Consider the following 15,960-nt stretch of genomic DNA (forward strand, 5'->3'; position numbering starts at 1 on the left):
CATGTAAAAAAGATACAAAAATGTCAGATAATCTTCCCTGAAAACACAGTGTTCTCTAAAGTCCCCTTCCTTCTTTTAGAAGGCACACTCAGTTCTGGAGCAGAAGCTAGGAAACTAGCCTGAGACAATTGGTTTTCCCTTCCCCTTTTAATCCCTTGAGAGAGAGCTGCCAATTCTAGAAATTCCTCCTTTGATCAGAAGATAAAGCAGAACAATGCTGTAGCACTAAGCGGATTCCTAAGGGACGTTTTTCAAGGGTGTGTAAAGCCTGCCTGAAAGTGTGTATACAAGGAGGGAGAAGGGGAGTTGGTGGAAATGGAGGGGTGGGTAGACTAGAGATGATAGTCATAGAGAGAAGGAATAATCATACAGTTGCTTCTAGACTCCATAGAGGAGCAACTCCAGTCAGTCTTATTTCTTGGGAGGCATAGGCATGTATATTACAATGATTAAAGGGCTTCATCTAATTAACATCCTTCCTCAAAAAAAAAAAAAGAAAGAAAGAAAGAAAAAAATCAGATTTATTTTTCACAGTTTGTTGGAGGTGACTTTTTTGTTCTTGTTTGTACTGTGAATTGCAAACTAGTCTATCACATTAAGATTGTGAATCTCTGGAAGGAGATCTGTTTAAAAGATAAAAATACTATGGATTAGAGCTAGGACTAAGTTTGAATCATACCGCCAGCTTCACCGTCTGTAAAACAGGGGTAATTTTCCTATCTGTTTAACATGGTCACGTAATTTTTTTTTTAAAGTAACACTTGAAGACTAAATATTTTATGAGCATAAGCTCATTCAATTCTCATGAGGAAGGTATTATTATGGAGATTGTATGTAAAGATATTTTGTGATGTAGAAAAGAGCCGTCTGGTTCTGAGTTATCATTGAGCCACCTTCTCACCTGGCTGTTGTGAGGATTAAATGTGATGCGAAAGCACTTTAAACACTCCACGTGATGGGCGGACTACTAATTACACACCCCGCAGCACCTGATCCACTGTGAGGAAACGGTAGACGCTGGTTGGAGTGAACTATTTTATATCTTCCCAGTTCCTTTCAATCCTCCAATCACAAGCTAATCTCCGCAGGCCTGGGGCCAAAATCACGAATCTGGGAGCTGCAGTCTGCATGGAGGCGAGCGCAGAGTCCCAGAAGAGTGCACGGGAACAGCAAAGTAGTTCCGTGGTTGGGGGGCACTTTGGACGCTGGGCTTGAGAGGTCGCCGACTGGGGTCCCCGGAGTCCCTCTCTTCTGGTCCGGGGCTGCACAGAGAGAGGTCCCAAGCCGGCTGGGCACTATACCCCGGGAGCGGGACCCATCCGCAGTCACCCGAGTTAGAGCCTCACGCGACCCACCCAAGCCCCGCCCACTACCTCAGGTAGGCCCTCCGCACCAGCCAATCTGAAAGAAGCCTGGGTGCGGAAGGCGGGGCTTTCCCGACCGGAAGTGACGTCTATGCTTGGCTGGCCGCGGAGTCGGCCGAAGCTCTCGGCAGCGGCTGAGGCGACTGAGTGGAAAATGGCTCGGATTTTTGCGGCTGTGGCGCCTTGGGTTGTGGTGGAGGCAGAGGCTCAGACAGCGTGAGGTGAGGAACAGTAGGTGCGGCGGGGGCCGGAACCGGGGACCCTGCTCTCTAAAGGCGCTGAAGGGCCCCTGGGTCTTGGATGGGAGAGTCTCTTGCCGCGGCCCCAAGTCCCCCGGGTGTCCGCTTCTGACCCTCCATCCCGTACTCTTGGCGCTGCCCCAGTCCGACTCACCTCTCCCTGGGCCTTGCTTCCATCCCGGCCGTTGCCAGCTTCCCCTCCGAAGGTGCCCGCATCCCACCAGGACCCTCTTGTCGGGGGTGGTGGGTTGGGGGCTCCTGGGAGTTAGTATTGTCCGAAAGGGCAAGGGGAAGCCACCCCCTTGTTCTCGGGACCGGGCTGGAGCCGCGGTGGCGGGTCCTATTCTCTGGTCGAATTGTTGAATTGTGCCGAGTGCGTGTGTTGCACTTCTCAGTTGTGAACCGTCCGCCGCCCCCTCCCCGCTTCTTTTCGCCTCCTTGTCCCATCTCCGGCTTTGGGGGCTACAGATCCTTTTTCTTCTCCACCCACCCCACCTCCCCGGTTACTTTTTTTTTTTTTTTTTTTGCCGCGAATCCACTTGCTTCAGGAAGACAGTATTATTTCTTTGTGTATTTAGCGCATCATCTTTCTGGGAGGGCGGTCAGATTAAAAATATTTGCCTCTTCCTGAGTGACGGAGGAACAATAAATAATTGAAGGGAAAAAGCGCATGCTTATTTTCCTCGTTAGATGGTTTGGCTTTAAAAACGAGATTCTACAGCTTTGGAGTTTTTTTGGGGGGCGGGTGGAGCAGGCATTGAGGAGGGAAATGAGAAAGGAGAAAAATAAGTAAGGAGTAAAGTCTGGAGATAAGGAACGTGGAAGAGGGAGCCTGTGCTAGTTCTGTTAGTCTGATGGAAGTTCAGGTTGTAATTATATTTTTATTTTGAACAGTGGGTGTTGAATTGAGTGTAAAGAAGACCTTTGTCTTTAAACAAGATTATTTATTAAAGCAGTACCCCAAAATCTTTGCAGGTGGGTGTCAGGCAGAAAGATGCGGTTGGAAAAATTGTGTAACATTGGAGCAGCAAAGCCACAGATTAGAAGAGATTCAGAAAAAAGAAAGCTATTCTTAGAAGAGTGGTGGAGACTTATTATGAAAAGGAGGAAGGCTGTAGGGAGATCCAGGAACACTGATTCCAGGCTAGACTTTGTACCTTTGCCTCCTTGGCTTGTGGTTAAGTTTCCACATAGGACGCCTCTCAGCAGCTCAGCCAGGGCTAGGGCTGATGCTCTTATTCAGGGGAGCAAATTAGACCGAAGTGCTTTAGTTGAGGTCTGTACTGTTGAAGATAACTGCTTGTTTAATATTATGATAGTCTTTAAGTACTGAAAAGCATTTTGACTGGATTATTTAACTCAAACCTATTTCAAGAGTGATTTTACATAGGTACAAAGCACATATAGAGCTTGCCTAATTTTGCCCAAATTAATAGATTACAAACCAGTTTTTTCTTATGAAAGTCTGTTGTGATTATGTTTGTATGCATGTCACTTGCAGTTTTTCTTGGCAAGCAATATATGTACATTGTTTTCATCCATCGGTTTTACAGTTTTTTTCTGTTTCATGGGATATAAAAGTTGGCATGCTTGCATTTAGGAATTCTAGAAACTATAACTTTATGTAATAATTAGTTGTATATTAAGCATATGATTCATTGTTTCTTCTCCTGTAAATGATTCTAAAATTTTCAATTAATTGAAGATTGCTACATCAGTTCCCATGTCCAGGAATAGTTCTTTAATCTAGCCCAGTGTTTTTGCACTTAGTAAGCACATTCAGTAAATGAACTTATACCTAACCAAGAATGTTGAATTTCCCAAGAGTTCAGAGTTCTTATCAGAGCATCTGACCAAATTTTTCAGAGCAACAGGGCGAAGCAATTTTTTTATGCTGTGTAACTTGTGTTTCTTTGATAGTATAAATTACCCATTTTATTGTATTTGCCATATTCGAAAAATAATTTAAGGCATGTAAATTATAAAGGTGAATGTTTCAGTACAGTTCATTTACTTGATTTGTTGTACCTGACTAAGGCTAAAAGTCCATCCTATGGAAGATCTTGTTGTATCCAGAGGGCCTACAGGGTGCCTGGTACAGCAGTGGTTCCAGAAATAGAAAAATGAATGAGATAGTCAGTGCAGTTCAGTTCAGTTGTCACAAAGCCACTAGGACCTTCAGTTCCCTTTAGTCGCTCAGTCATGGCCTCCTCTTTGTGACACTATGAATCGCAGCACGCCAGGCCTCCCTGTCCATCACCGACTCCCGGAGTTCACTCAAACTCATGTCCGTCGAGTCCGTGATGCCATCCAGCCATCTCATCCTCTGTCATCCCCTTTTCCTCCTGTCCCCAATCCCTCCCAGCATCAGAGTCTTTTCCAAAGAGTCAGCTCTTCGCATGAGGTGGCCAAAGTACTGGAGTTTCAGCTTTAGCATCATTCCTTCCAAAGAACACCCAGGACTGATCTCCTTTAGAATGGACTGGTTGGATCTCCTTGCAGTCCTCAATAAGTTCTCTAGTCCATCTGGGGAGACAAACACAAATTATAACAGGATGGTTATAATGGCATGTAAGGATGGTGGATCCAAAATACTAAGAATGATGTGATCACCTGGCCTGAGAGATGGAGAGAGAATGAGTGCATCTGATGAGGATGGAGGTGCTCAAATTGAGTCTTAAGGGATGAATTCTTTTTATTAATGAGGGAAAGTTAGACTTTATCAGCTTCCAGACCCTGCTGAGATACTACCAAGCTGTTTAATACCTCTGGTATCTTGTTTCTTTCATGTGAGAGTTGGACTACGTCTAAATCACTGCTATTTAGTAGAAATATTAAATGAGAGCCACATATGTAAGATATTTTACATTTTCTTGGTTAATCTTTGAAATCTGGTGTTTATTTTACACTTAGAACACATCTTACTTTGGACTAACTACTTGTCAAGCTCTCACTAGCTGTTGTGTTTATTGTTTAATTGATGAGTCTTGCCCCAGACTCTTTTGGGATCCCATGGACTGTAGCCCGCCAGACTCCTCTGTCCATGGGATTTCCCAGGCAAGAATACTGGAGTGGGTTGCCATTTCCTTTCCCAGGGGATCGTCCCTACTCAGGGATTGAACCTGCGTCTCCTGCATTGGCAGGTGGATTCTTTACCACTGAGCCATCTAGGAAGCCCTGTTTGTGTTTAGCGTATACCATACTGGACAATACAGTTCAAGAGTATGAAAATTCTGCTTTTCTGTCTTGGATTCTTGCTTGAAAAGGAAAAACAACTCCTATAAGAATTGTATAAATGTAGTCTTTATAATTTCTACTCCTTTTGATAGTATTCATACATGCCTTTAGATTGGAATTACACTTGAAAATGATTTGCTGTAGGATATCGTTCTGGTTGTTCATAGAGTTTTTGTTGGGACTGTTTTCCCTGAGTCTGGTGCAGTCACATTTTGAAATATCTTTTTTTTTTGTGCTTTTATGTATACTTTGTATCTCTCTTGGTCTCTGTAGTCTGTTCTTTATAACAAGTGATGCATTCAAAACACAATGAGAGACTGTACCTGGACTTTTTAGGCAGTTACAATGGAGATTTGTACAATTTTAAACAACTTTTTGGATTTCTTAAAAACATTTAAAAAATGTTTTTATTTGTTTATATTTGGCTGTACTGGGTCTTTGTTGCTGTACCGGCTTTTCTCTATTTGCGGCAAGTGGGAGCTACTCTGTAGTGTCGATGCAGGGGCTCCTCATCGCGGTGGCCTCTTGTTGCTAAGCATGGGCTCTCGGGTACATAGGCTTCCGTAGTTGCAGCACATGGGCTCAGTAGTTGCAGCCCTGGGGTCTAGAGCATAGGCTCAATAGCGGCGCACGGGCATAGTTGCCGCGGCATGTGGAGTCTAACTGGACCAGGGATTGAACCTGTGTCTCCTACATTGGCAGGCAGATTCTTTACCACTAAGCAGCCACCAGGGAAGCCCAGAATTTCTTAAATTTTAAAATTCAGCTATTTAGGTACAAAAGTGAATGGGGTATTTAAACACTCTTGATTTTAATAGATTTGAAGGCAATTAATTGTCTAGCAGAGTATTTATCTTTTCCCCTTGAGAATGAATTAATATACTATAAAATTGACAACCCTATTGTTAAACACATAGCTTTCATTAGTCTTATAATTCAAAAGTTAGATTATTGATGAATAAATGATGTACAACGCTGATTCATTTAATTTGTTGTGCATTGAGTTTGGTTTTAAAAAAAACGTAGGCTTATTTTAGTCATGATAACTATGACTAACAATGATAAAGTAAATAACGTCCTTACATTTGTGTTGATTGATGATTATAGAGCCTGTAATTCTCCCCCTCCACCAGCCTTATTCTCTGTGAAGTAAATAGGGCAGTTTTTTTTTTTTTTTCATTTTCTTGAAGAGGAAAATGAGACCCAGTGAAGCTGTGACTTGTCTTGGATGATACATTACAGATACTGCTTGAACATAGCAGTCTTACAATGGTAAGCCTAGAGTTCTCTTCACTGCATCTCTTCTATGGTGCTCGAGTGTTTAGATACATAGCCCTTAACAGATTTCGGAGTGTATTGATGGGTAATTCCTGCCTTGAAGCAGAAAGTAGTTTAGTTATTAAAAAATTATTGATGGGAAAGAAGAATGTAAGGGATGGTATTGTTGTTTAGTCGCTAAGTCGTACCCAACTCTTTTGCAGCCCTATGGACTGCAGTCTCCCAGACTCCTTTGTCCATGGGATTTCCCAGGCAAGAATACTGGAGTGGGTTACCACTATGGTTTAGTTACACTTAAAATTGGGCTTCCCTTGCAGAGTCTGACTGCAATGCAGGAGAACTGGGTTTGATCCTGGGTTGGGAAGATTCCCCTGGAGAAGGAAATGGCAACCCACTCCAATATTCTTGCCTGGAGAATCCCATGAACAGAGGAGCCTGGCTGGCTTCAGTCTGTGGCATCACAAGTCGGATGTGACTGAGCAACTAAGCACACACACACTCTTTAAATAGATGAGAGTTAACTAGGCAAGAGTTTTTATTTTGAGCAAAGAATTTAGATTTTAAACTATTATTGTAGGAAGAAAGTGATGAAGTGTCAAGGACAGAGCTATTTCAGTGTTCAGGGAACAACTTGGGGAAAACTTGGATAAGAGAAGAAATTTAGCTTTAAGGAAGGATTTGCATGGCTCATTTAAAAAGATAAAAACAATACAGGTGAAGTAGGAGATGAGAATAAATAGACATCTGCAATAAATATGTAGAGGCCAGTGGTCAGAATTTTTATATTATTTGGAAGATTCAGGAAATCTTAGCACGTGCTCTAAACTTGTTGTGGCTTGAGTAGTGTGGAAGACATGGCTAAGAGTATGGAAAGTGAGGTTGTTGACTAATGAGCAGCAGAGTAATTTGACTTCCTATTGTGAAATCAATCAGTAGGGATTTGATAAGAATTTTACTATGAGAAAAGAATAGGCAGTGTTCATAAAGGAGAATTGGTTTAAAAATTTGCAGTATGAGAAATTCTAATTTCTAACAGGTAATTTTTAGAAGTATTTTCCTATAAAAAAAACTGAAATTGACAATTTACTTTCAGAAAATGCTCAGAGAAACAGGAAGATGTTAAGTATTGTTCAAGTTCTATTGTGGAGTGAGAGGAAAAAGCAGACAGTCTTTCTAGATAAAAGGGTGGGGAAAATGAGAAGAGACAATAGAAGGAAGTCAAAGATAAGGGATACTTACCTTCTGGTGAGGTGGGGAAAGAACTTGGATGTTGATGGGAGAGGTACATCCCATGGGGCTTCCCTTGTATCTCAGTTGATATGGAGTCTGAATGCAGTGCAGAAGACTTGAGTTCCATCCCTGGGTTGCGAAGATTCCCTGGAGAGGGAAATGGCAACCCACTCTGGTATTCTTGCCTGGAGAATCCCATGGACAGAGGAGCCTGGCAGGCTACAGTCTACGGGATCGCAGGAGTCGGACATGACTGCGCGACTAAGCACAAAGCATGAATACCTGTCTAATTAGGGAATGGGAGAATACTTTTCCAAATGTTTTATGTGCAGTTTTGGAATGCAAAGCAGGTATACACCCCACCCCAGCCCCCATAAACTCTGAAGGAGTTACCTGTGATCAAAACCATAGGGCTGTGAGAAGCCATAACCAGATTGATTTATTAAATCACTTTATATGTGTTCATAATGTAATTTATAACTGTTCTGACTTTTCTTTTTTGTTTAGTGTGTACATGGATTGAGCAAAGCACACTTTGGCTTGAGAATGTAGCCTGTTTTCATCTGACTAGATTTATCAGACTAGAATTTTGCCTATATTAAAATACATGACATGAGATTGTAGCTGTTCAGGTTTTTTTTTTTAAAGATATGTTACTAATTTATAATTTACTTATAGTAAAATGCATCTGTTTTGGGTGTACAACGCTATAAATTATAGGAAATAGTGACAGTATGTAACTGCCTCTACCACAATTAAAATGTGAAATAATTGCATCACTTTAGAAAATGTCCTTATGCCCTTTGTAAATTGGTCCCTCCCACTCACCCTCCAGTCTCTGGCAGCAACTGATTTTTCTTTTTCATTTCTATAGTTTTGCATTCCAAGAATGGCATATAAAATTGACATCATCCTAAACCTATAGCCTTCTGAATCTGGCTTCTTTCACTTAGCATGTTTTGAGATTCAGTATACCCTTTCAACAAAAAGCCAAATTTTTATAACAGTTTTATACTACAGAAAAATTGTTAAGATAGTACAGAGAATCCCAACAAACTCTGGACCTGGTTTCCCCTATTACTTTTTATGTATGTAAACTATATTTGCTAACTGTCAAGAACAAGATTCTAGAATTAAGTTTTTTGTGTGGAAGATGTGTGAAGGTTTCTGTCAAGGTAACTAACAACTTTTTATTGTAAAGTATATATACCAATATTTGTCAATTAACCATTTTTAAGTGTATATTTCAGTGACATATTTACGATGTTAATGCAGCCATCACCACTTTCTATTTCCAAAGTTTATCATCACCCCAAACAGATACTCTGTACCGTTAAGCAGTAACTACCCGGTCCCTTTCTTCCTGCTGCTGCTGCCGCTAAGTCACTTCATTCGTGTCTGACGCTGTGCGACCCCATAGATGGCAGCCCACCAGGCTCCCCTGTCCCTGGGATTCTCCAGGCAAGAACACTGGAGTGGGTTGCCATTTCCTTCTCCAGTGCATGAAAGTGAAAAGTGAAAGTGAAGTCGCTCAGTCGTGTCCGACCCTCAGCGACCCCATGGACTGCAGCCTTCCAGGCTCCTCCGTCCATGGGATTTGCCAGGCAAGAGTACTGGAGTGGGTTGCTGTTGCCTTCTCCACCCCTTCTTCCTAGCTCCTGGTAATTGCTAATCTACTTTTCTGTCTCTTTGACTTTACTTCATTGCCAGGATATGGAGGCAACCTCAACTGCCAGTCAACAGATGAATGGATAAAGATCCTCTGTGTGTGTGTATGTGTGTGTGTACACACACCATGGAATACTACTTGGACTTAAGGAAATTTTGCCATTTGTAACACCATGGATAGACTTGGCAGATATTATGTTAAGTGAAATAAATCAGATAGAGAAAGACACATATCACTTAAATGTAGAATCTAAAAATACAACAAACTATTGAATACAACAAAAAAAGAAACAGACTCAGGTACAGACAACAAATAAGTGGTGAAGGGTAACATGAGGGTAGAGGATTGAGTGGTACAGACTATTATGTATAAACTAAGCTATGAGGATGTATTGCATGATACAGGGAATATAGCCAATATTCTGTAATAACTATAAGTAGAGTATAACCTTTAAAAACTGTGGTGGTCCAGTGGTTTGGACTTTGTATTGTCACTGCTGAGGGCTCGGGTTCAGTCCCTGGTCAGGGAACTAAGATCCTACAGACCACACGGATTTTGGGGCCAAAAAAGTTAGGAAAAAAACAAATTGTGAATCACTGTATTATATACCTGTAACTTATGTAATATCATACATCAACTATACTTCAATTTTTTAAAAAAGTGTTAAAATGTGGCTGCAACATTTTATGTTCCTTTTGGCAAAGTGTGAGGGATTCAGTTTCTCTATATCCTTGTCAATGCTTCTTTTCCTTTATTTCTTTATTCATATTGAACGATAGTTGATTTACAATCTTGTGTTAACTTCAGGTGTATGTGGTTATCTTCCCTGGTGGCTCAGCGGTAAAGAGTCCGCCTGCCAACACAGGAGATGTGGATTTGATCCCTGGTTGGGGAACATCCCCTGGAGAAGGAAATGGCTACCCACTCCAGTATTCTTGCCTGGGAAAATCTCATAAACAGAGAATCCTGGTGGGCTGCAGTCCATGGGGTTGCAAAGAGTCAAACATGACTTAGCGACTAAGTAACAATGTACAGTTATACACACACACACACATGTATATTCTTCAGGTTCTCTTCCCTTATAGGTTATTAAAAAATATTGAGTGTAGTTCTCTGTGCTATATAAGTAGGTCTTGGTTGATTATCTATCCTTTTTAAAAATTATAGTCATTCTAGTAGGTGTGAAATGGTATCTCATTGTGGTTTTGATTTGCATTTGGGTAAACTCCAGGAGTTGGTGATGGACAGAGAGGCCTGGCGTGCTGCGATTCATGGGGTCGCAAAGAGTCAGACACGACTGAGCAACTGAACTGAATGAGTAGTGATGTTGAGCATCTTTTCATGTGCTTATTGGCAATAAGCAGCCTTTTTTTTTTTTTTGAATCTTAACCACTGGACCACCAGGGAAGTTCCCAAGCTACCTTTGAGGTAGCTGAACTAAGCTAAGCTACCTTCGTTCTAATATTTGAACAGATGTAATGTATTTTTTAAATGCCTGTTATATACATTATATATGTATATAATATTATTGTATGTATATTATTTTATTTGATCCTGACAACACTGTATCTGTGTTTTACATGTGAGAAAATGAAGAAAAGGGCAGATTAAGTAAATTATGTAGGAATACACAGTTAATAAGAAGGAGGTATGATATTTGAGCTTGGGTCTACTAAAAAAAAATGCTAATTCATTTTTTCTTCTTCGTTATCACTTTTGTTTTATGAAACTAGTAATTTTCATGCATTTGATGTCATGTGAAAACAAGTTTTTGTTAGCCATAGAAATTGACAGTTTGGGAGAAAAATTTCAGAAGTATTCATGTCATTTTCATTATTATTATTCCTTATTTGGGGGTTCTCAGTTGTATTTTTTCCTGCCTTAAACCATGTTGGAAATGGAAGCATATACCATAACAACACAAAAAGCTATACCATAACAACACAAAAAGCTTACTGTTATTTGCCATGTTGGAATTGGGGTAATGTCAGAGTATATTTAATGACTCATGTTAAATGAATGAACAGTAAAGTAGTCCAGAGTTCACTAATTATCTTCACAAAGCAGTACTGCTGTTGGGATTCTGGGTTAGATTGAAAACTGCTTTGTCAATAAAATGTCTTTGTACAGGACCTCTTGCTATTAACGGTATTTCCCTCTCTGTCCCCCTCCCAAACACATACAGTGACACACATATGCAGATACAGAAAGTTGCTCTGGGTGAATGCTCTGATTGTGAATCTCTTATGTGTAGAATGCTGCTAAGGGCTGAAGGTGATATAATGACTGCTAGTGCTTATTAGACTCCAGTGTAGCTGTTGCTTTTTGTCAAAATGGAAGAATTAAGCCCTTTATTAGTTGCTTATAATCTTAGGGCAAAGCATAATTGTAAGTGTGGTATAGAGGTTAAAGAATACAAGATCCAGGCTAAGCTGTACATCTTTAAACTTGTGGAGAACCTTGGGAAGACTGTTGGCTTTTCCCCATGACTTCACTGTTTTCTTATGTCCAGGTTATGGCTCCAGTTCCATCTTTTCCCTCATTCCACTACTAAAAATATTATCCCCTATCTAAAGCACTCTCTATCACACTACTTTTTCCCCCCACTTTATTTACTATCTAAACTTATTTTCATTTGTTTAAAAGAAGCCACTTATTTCCAGTGCCGGTTCAGTTGTTTGTTAATTGGTTTCCGTTTTTATTTTTCTTACATCTGTTTTTTGCAGAGCAAATAGAGATCTTTGAACAGTGCAAATCAGATCACATGAATGTCTCTGCATAAAACACACCTTCAGTTTCTTAATGTAATAATTGAGTATACTGGTTTTCCCCTCCTTGGAGGTATATTAAGTTTAACTATAAAAGTTCATATTGGCAGATGGAAATGTTAGGTTTTTTTTGTTTGTTTTAGAGAAGATTTTTAGGTGGAGAGGAATTGAGTTTGATGGTTTAACTTATTCTTAATTTTTATCAAAAAACATTTCACTAAAAATCTACAGAGTAAAATTAAGTTAGGTTGAAATGAAGAAGTTCGATTGTTGCATACCCTAAACCTAGAAGTATAACTCTACACATTTAACATATCTAAATTTGGAGAAAAATGATTAAACTGTACAGGGGAAATTATTATTGAAACCTCCCTGGTTTCTTTAGGAACAGGCTCTGTAGGTAACTATATTGAGTTGACCTAAACACCACCAATGTTAATAAAAACTGAAGCCATTTCTTTCAAGTAGTTTAATCTACATTACTCTGCAACCCCATTAGGTTAATTCTCTGGTATGTTTTTATCCTATTTGGGCGCCATTCAACTTAAATTTGACTGATGACCTGCTTCACTTATAGAAAGTTCTTGGTCATTTTCTCTTCAAATATTTGTTCTGTTCAGTCTCTCCTTGCCTGAGACTCCAATTACATGTGAAGTGAAAGTTGCTCAGTTATGTCCAACTCTTTGCGACTCCATGGACTGTAGTCTGCCAGGCTCACCTGTCCATGGAATTATCCAGGCAAGAATACTGGAGAAGAGAACTGGGTAGCCATTCCCTTCTCCAGGGGATCTTCCCAACCCAAGGATCGACCCCAGGTCTCCTGCATAGCAGGGGGATTCTTTACCGTCTGAGCTACCAGGAAAACCTAAGAATACTGGAGTGGATAGCCGTTCCTGTCTCCAGGGGATCTTCCCAACCCAAGGATTGAACCCAGGTCTCCTGCATTGCAGGGGGATTCTTTACTGTCTGAGCTACCAGGAAAACCTAAGAATACTGGAGTGGTTAGCCGTTCCTGTCTCCAGGGGATCTTCCCAACCCAGGGATTGAACCCAGGTCTCCTGCATTGCAGGCAGATTCTTTACTAGCTGAGGTACTAGGGAAGCCCCCAATTACATGTATGTTAGGGCTTCCCTGGTGGTTCAGAGGTTAAAGCATCCGCCTGGACTGCAGGAGACCCGGGTTCGATCCTTGGGTCGGGAAGATCCCCTGGAGAAGGAAATGGCAACCCACTCCGGTACTCTTCCCTGGAGAATCCCATGGAGGGAGGAGCCTGGTAGGCTACAGTCCATGGGGTCGCAAAGAGTCGGTATGTTAGACCATTTGAAATTGTACGGTAGAATTCAGGCATGCTATTTTACTTCTCCTCTTTTTTTCTCTTTTAGTTGGAATATTTTCTATTGATTTGTCTTTGAGTTTACCAGTCTTCTGTGTTGTTGCTGCTGCTGCTGCTGCTAAGTCGCTTCAGTTGTGTCTGACTCTGTGCGACCCTATAGATGGCCTCCTACCAGGCTCCCCCGTCCCTGGGATTCTCCAGGCAAGAACGCTGGAGTGGGTTGCCATTTCCTTCTCCAATGCATAAGAGTGAAAAGTGAAAGTGAAGTCGCTCAGTCGTGTCCGACTCTTAGCAACCTCATGGAGTGCAGCCTACCAGGCTCCTCCATCTTTGTTGTTAAGTCCATGTAATTCTTCATTTCTGATACATTTTTCTTTCCTAATATATTTTTTGGGTTCTTCCTTTTTTTTTTTAGAAAAAATGATTTGTATTATTCCACTGAAATTCTCCCCTGCTTTGTGTGTATCATCTACCTTTTCTGCTAAATTTAGCATTTTCATCCAGATTACTTTAAAAGTTCCCATTTGACAATTTCAACATTTGGGCCTATCTGTGTCTGCTTATTTTTGTGTGTGTGTGTGTGTGTCTGCTTATTTTGACTGCCTCTTCCATGGGCTACATTTTCTTGTTTGTCTTGTAATCTTTGATTATATGCCAGACAGCTTATCTAAATTTGGATCCTGAAATTTATTACTTACTTAATATTTACCTTCAAAATACTCTTTATTCTGTCAGGCCACTAAATTGATAGTCTGATTTAAAAGTCAGAGGGGTCTGTGCTTTGTTGCAGCTTTTAATTTGATTTGGTTCACCACTGCATTGAAATAGTTTGGGGCAGAATCATAACTTTGTCTTGAGTAGCATTTGAGATCTGAGCATTGACTTGATTTCAGAGATTGGTTTTGTAGCCTTGCTGCCAGCTAATTAGGTTGCTGGGAGTCTCTGTTTTCTAGTCCTGCTTTCTGTGTTTCATTGGATCTCTGCTTTGTTTCCATTATCCCAGCTTCTGGAGGGTAGCTGTCTTAGAGTATGTCAAAGTCTGGGATGCCTTGGAGGGCTTTTTCTTAGCTCTCTGCCATGTCCAGAGCCATCGGTAGCTGGAAACTTGGAGAGCTCTGATGGGTTTCTCCCTGCTCACCTACCTAGTCCTTTTTGGCAAGTGGCTGCCTTGTACCTCAAGGAGGCCCACACACCTCACCAGGGGATCTCTTTTACCTTTTCTGTCCTGCTCCCAGCTTTCAGTGCGCTACCTATGCATTTAGTAAAGCCCCATGGGAAAGAGTTGATGAGTGGGTATAGGCTTGTTCCATGTCTGGGGTTTCTTGTAATTCTTTATCTAGTACTATAGACCACTCTGCCTCTCCTCTATCACGCCTCTGAATTCTAACCTGTCATGCCAGCCTCCATGTGATTGTTACAAGTCTGGCTTATTTCACTTCAATCCTGTCTACAGGTAATTCCTTCTCTTCCTGCTGTGTTAGGGTTGAGAGTAGCTGATGGGCCTGATTTGAAGGGTTTATCACTTTCTGGAATTTAATTCATTTGGTTGTTTAATGTTCTCTACTCTGATGTCTTAAAGCTATTTTTTTTAAAGCATTTTTGGCTTGTTTTTCATTGTTGGGGTGAGAGTGACAGTCTCTTGCCACTTTGTGTATTCTATTAGAGAAAATTGATATTACATATTTATGATATTCATTCTAAAATAGTAAAGCTTGAAATATCTAAAACCCTACCAAGGTTTAGATGAAAGTGAAAGTGTTAGTCGCTCATCACGTCTGACTCTTTATGACCCCATGAACTGTGTAGCCACCAGGCTCCTCTGTCCATGGGATTCTCCAGGCAAGAATACTGGGTTGGGTTGCCGCAGGCAGGTTCTCTACCATCTGAGTCCACTTTCTATCACTGGCTCTTCCCAGTCCTCCATTTTTAGGTATTCACTTAGTAATTCCTTACCTCTGTCACCTCAGTCTGCTAAGGTAACTCTTCCTTTGCGAGTCAGACCCATGCATCTGTCTTCTGATTCTCTTATTCATCTGCACCCAGTGTCTGAGCTAGTATTAATATTTATCTTCTATCTCTTGTGCCTTTCAGTCTTTGTGCCCTGAATCCTCTTCAACCTACCAGATGTTGAAATCGCTTCCCAGTTTCAACAGCCATTCCTGACACGTCCTCCTATCTACCTAGTTCCCTTTACTGTCAAAGAATATGCCCTTTTTACGTGTAATTCCTTACTTTTTCAGTTTTCATACCTGTGTAAATCACTGATGAGAGTCTGAGAGTGGGAAATGAGTGACTGCTAATGGGTAAGAGTTACACTTGGGGGTGATGAGAATGTTCTGAAGTCTGATAGTGGTGATGGTCACACAACTCTGAATATATCAGAAATAACTGTATGCTTTAAGTGGATGAATTTTATAAGTCAGTTACATATCAGTAAAGTTATTAAGATAATCCCACATGAGGTCTTAAATCTAGAGTTTTTCCAGTCCTCATCCTGTATTGGTCTCTGTAGCTTCTCCATTTTAGGACATCCTGTTCCTTTATTTTTCTGTTACCAGTCTTTACACCTATCTGTTATTTTCTTTTTTTTTTTTTTATGTTAATTTTTATTTTTTATTTTTATTTTTTTTCTTTCAATTTTAGTTTTTTATTTTTTAAATTTTAAAATGTTTAATTCTTACATGCCTATCTGTTATTTTCTTTGGACCTTTTGTTTTCTGTTTAAGTATTTGTGGCCCTCATGATTTCTCTTTTTCTCTTTTCACCCTGTACATTATCTCTGTGCAGTCTCAATTACTTTCATGACTTCAGGCCTTTAGTTTTACATAGATAACAACTAAAG

At 40.6% G+C, this 15,960-nt stretch overlaps 1 protein-coding gene across 2 annotated transcripts in view; it reads left to right on the forward strand.

Moving 5' to 3' along the window:
* The first annotated feature begins 1,438 nt into the window (after nt 1-1,438).
* The window catches only part of PIK3C2A (phosphatidylinositol-4-phosphate 3-kinase catalytic subunit type 2 alpha), a 114,145-nt gene continuing 99,623 nt past the window's right edge, over nt 1,439-15,960 (forward strand). For both annotated transcript variants that reach the window (XR_011445942.1, XM_069554235.1), the window contains exon 1: nt 1,439-1,585. The gene's annotated coding sequence lies outside the window, so the exon portion shown is untranslated. The remainder of the gene's footprint in view (nt 1,586-15,960) is intronic.

The sequence above is a fragment of the Ovis canadensis genome, chromosome 15 (assembly GCF_042477335.2).
Source record: "Ovis canadensis isolate MfBH-ARS-UI-01 breed Bighorn chromosome 15, ARS-UI_OviCan_v2, whole genome shotgun sequence".
NCBI classification, from domain to species: domain Eukaryota; kingdom Metazoa; phylum Chordata; class Mammalia; order Artiodactyla; family Bovidae; genus Ovis; species Ovis canadensis.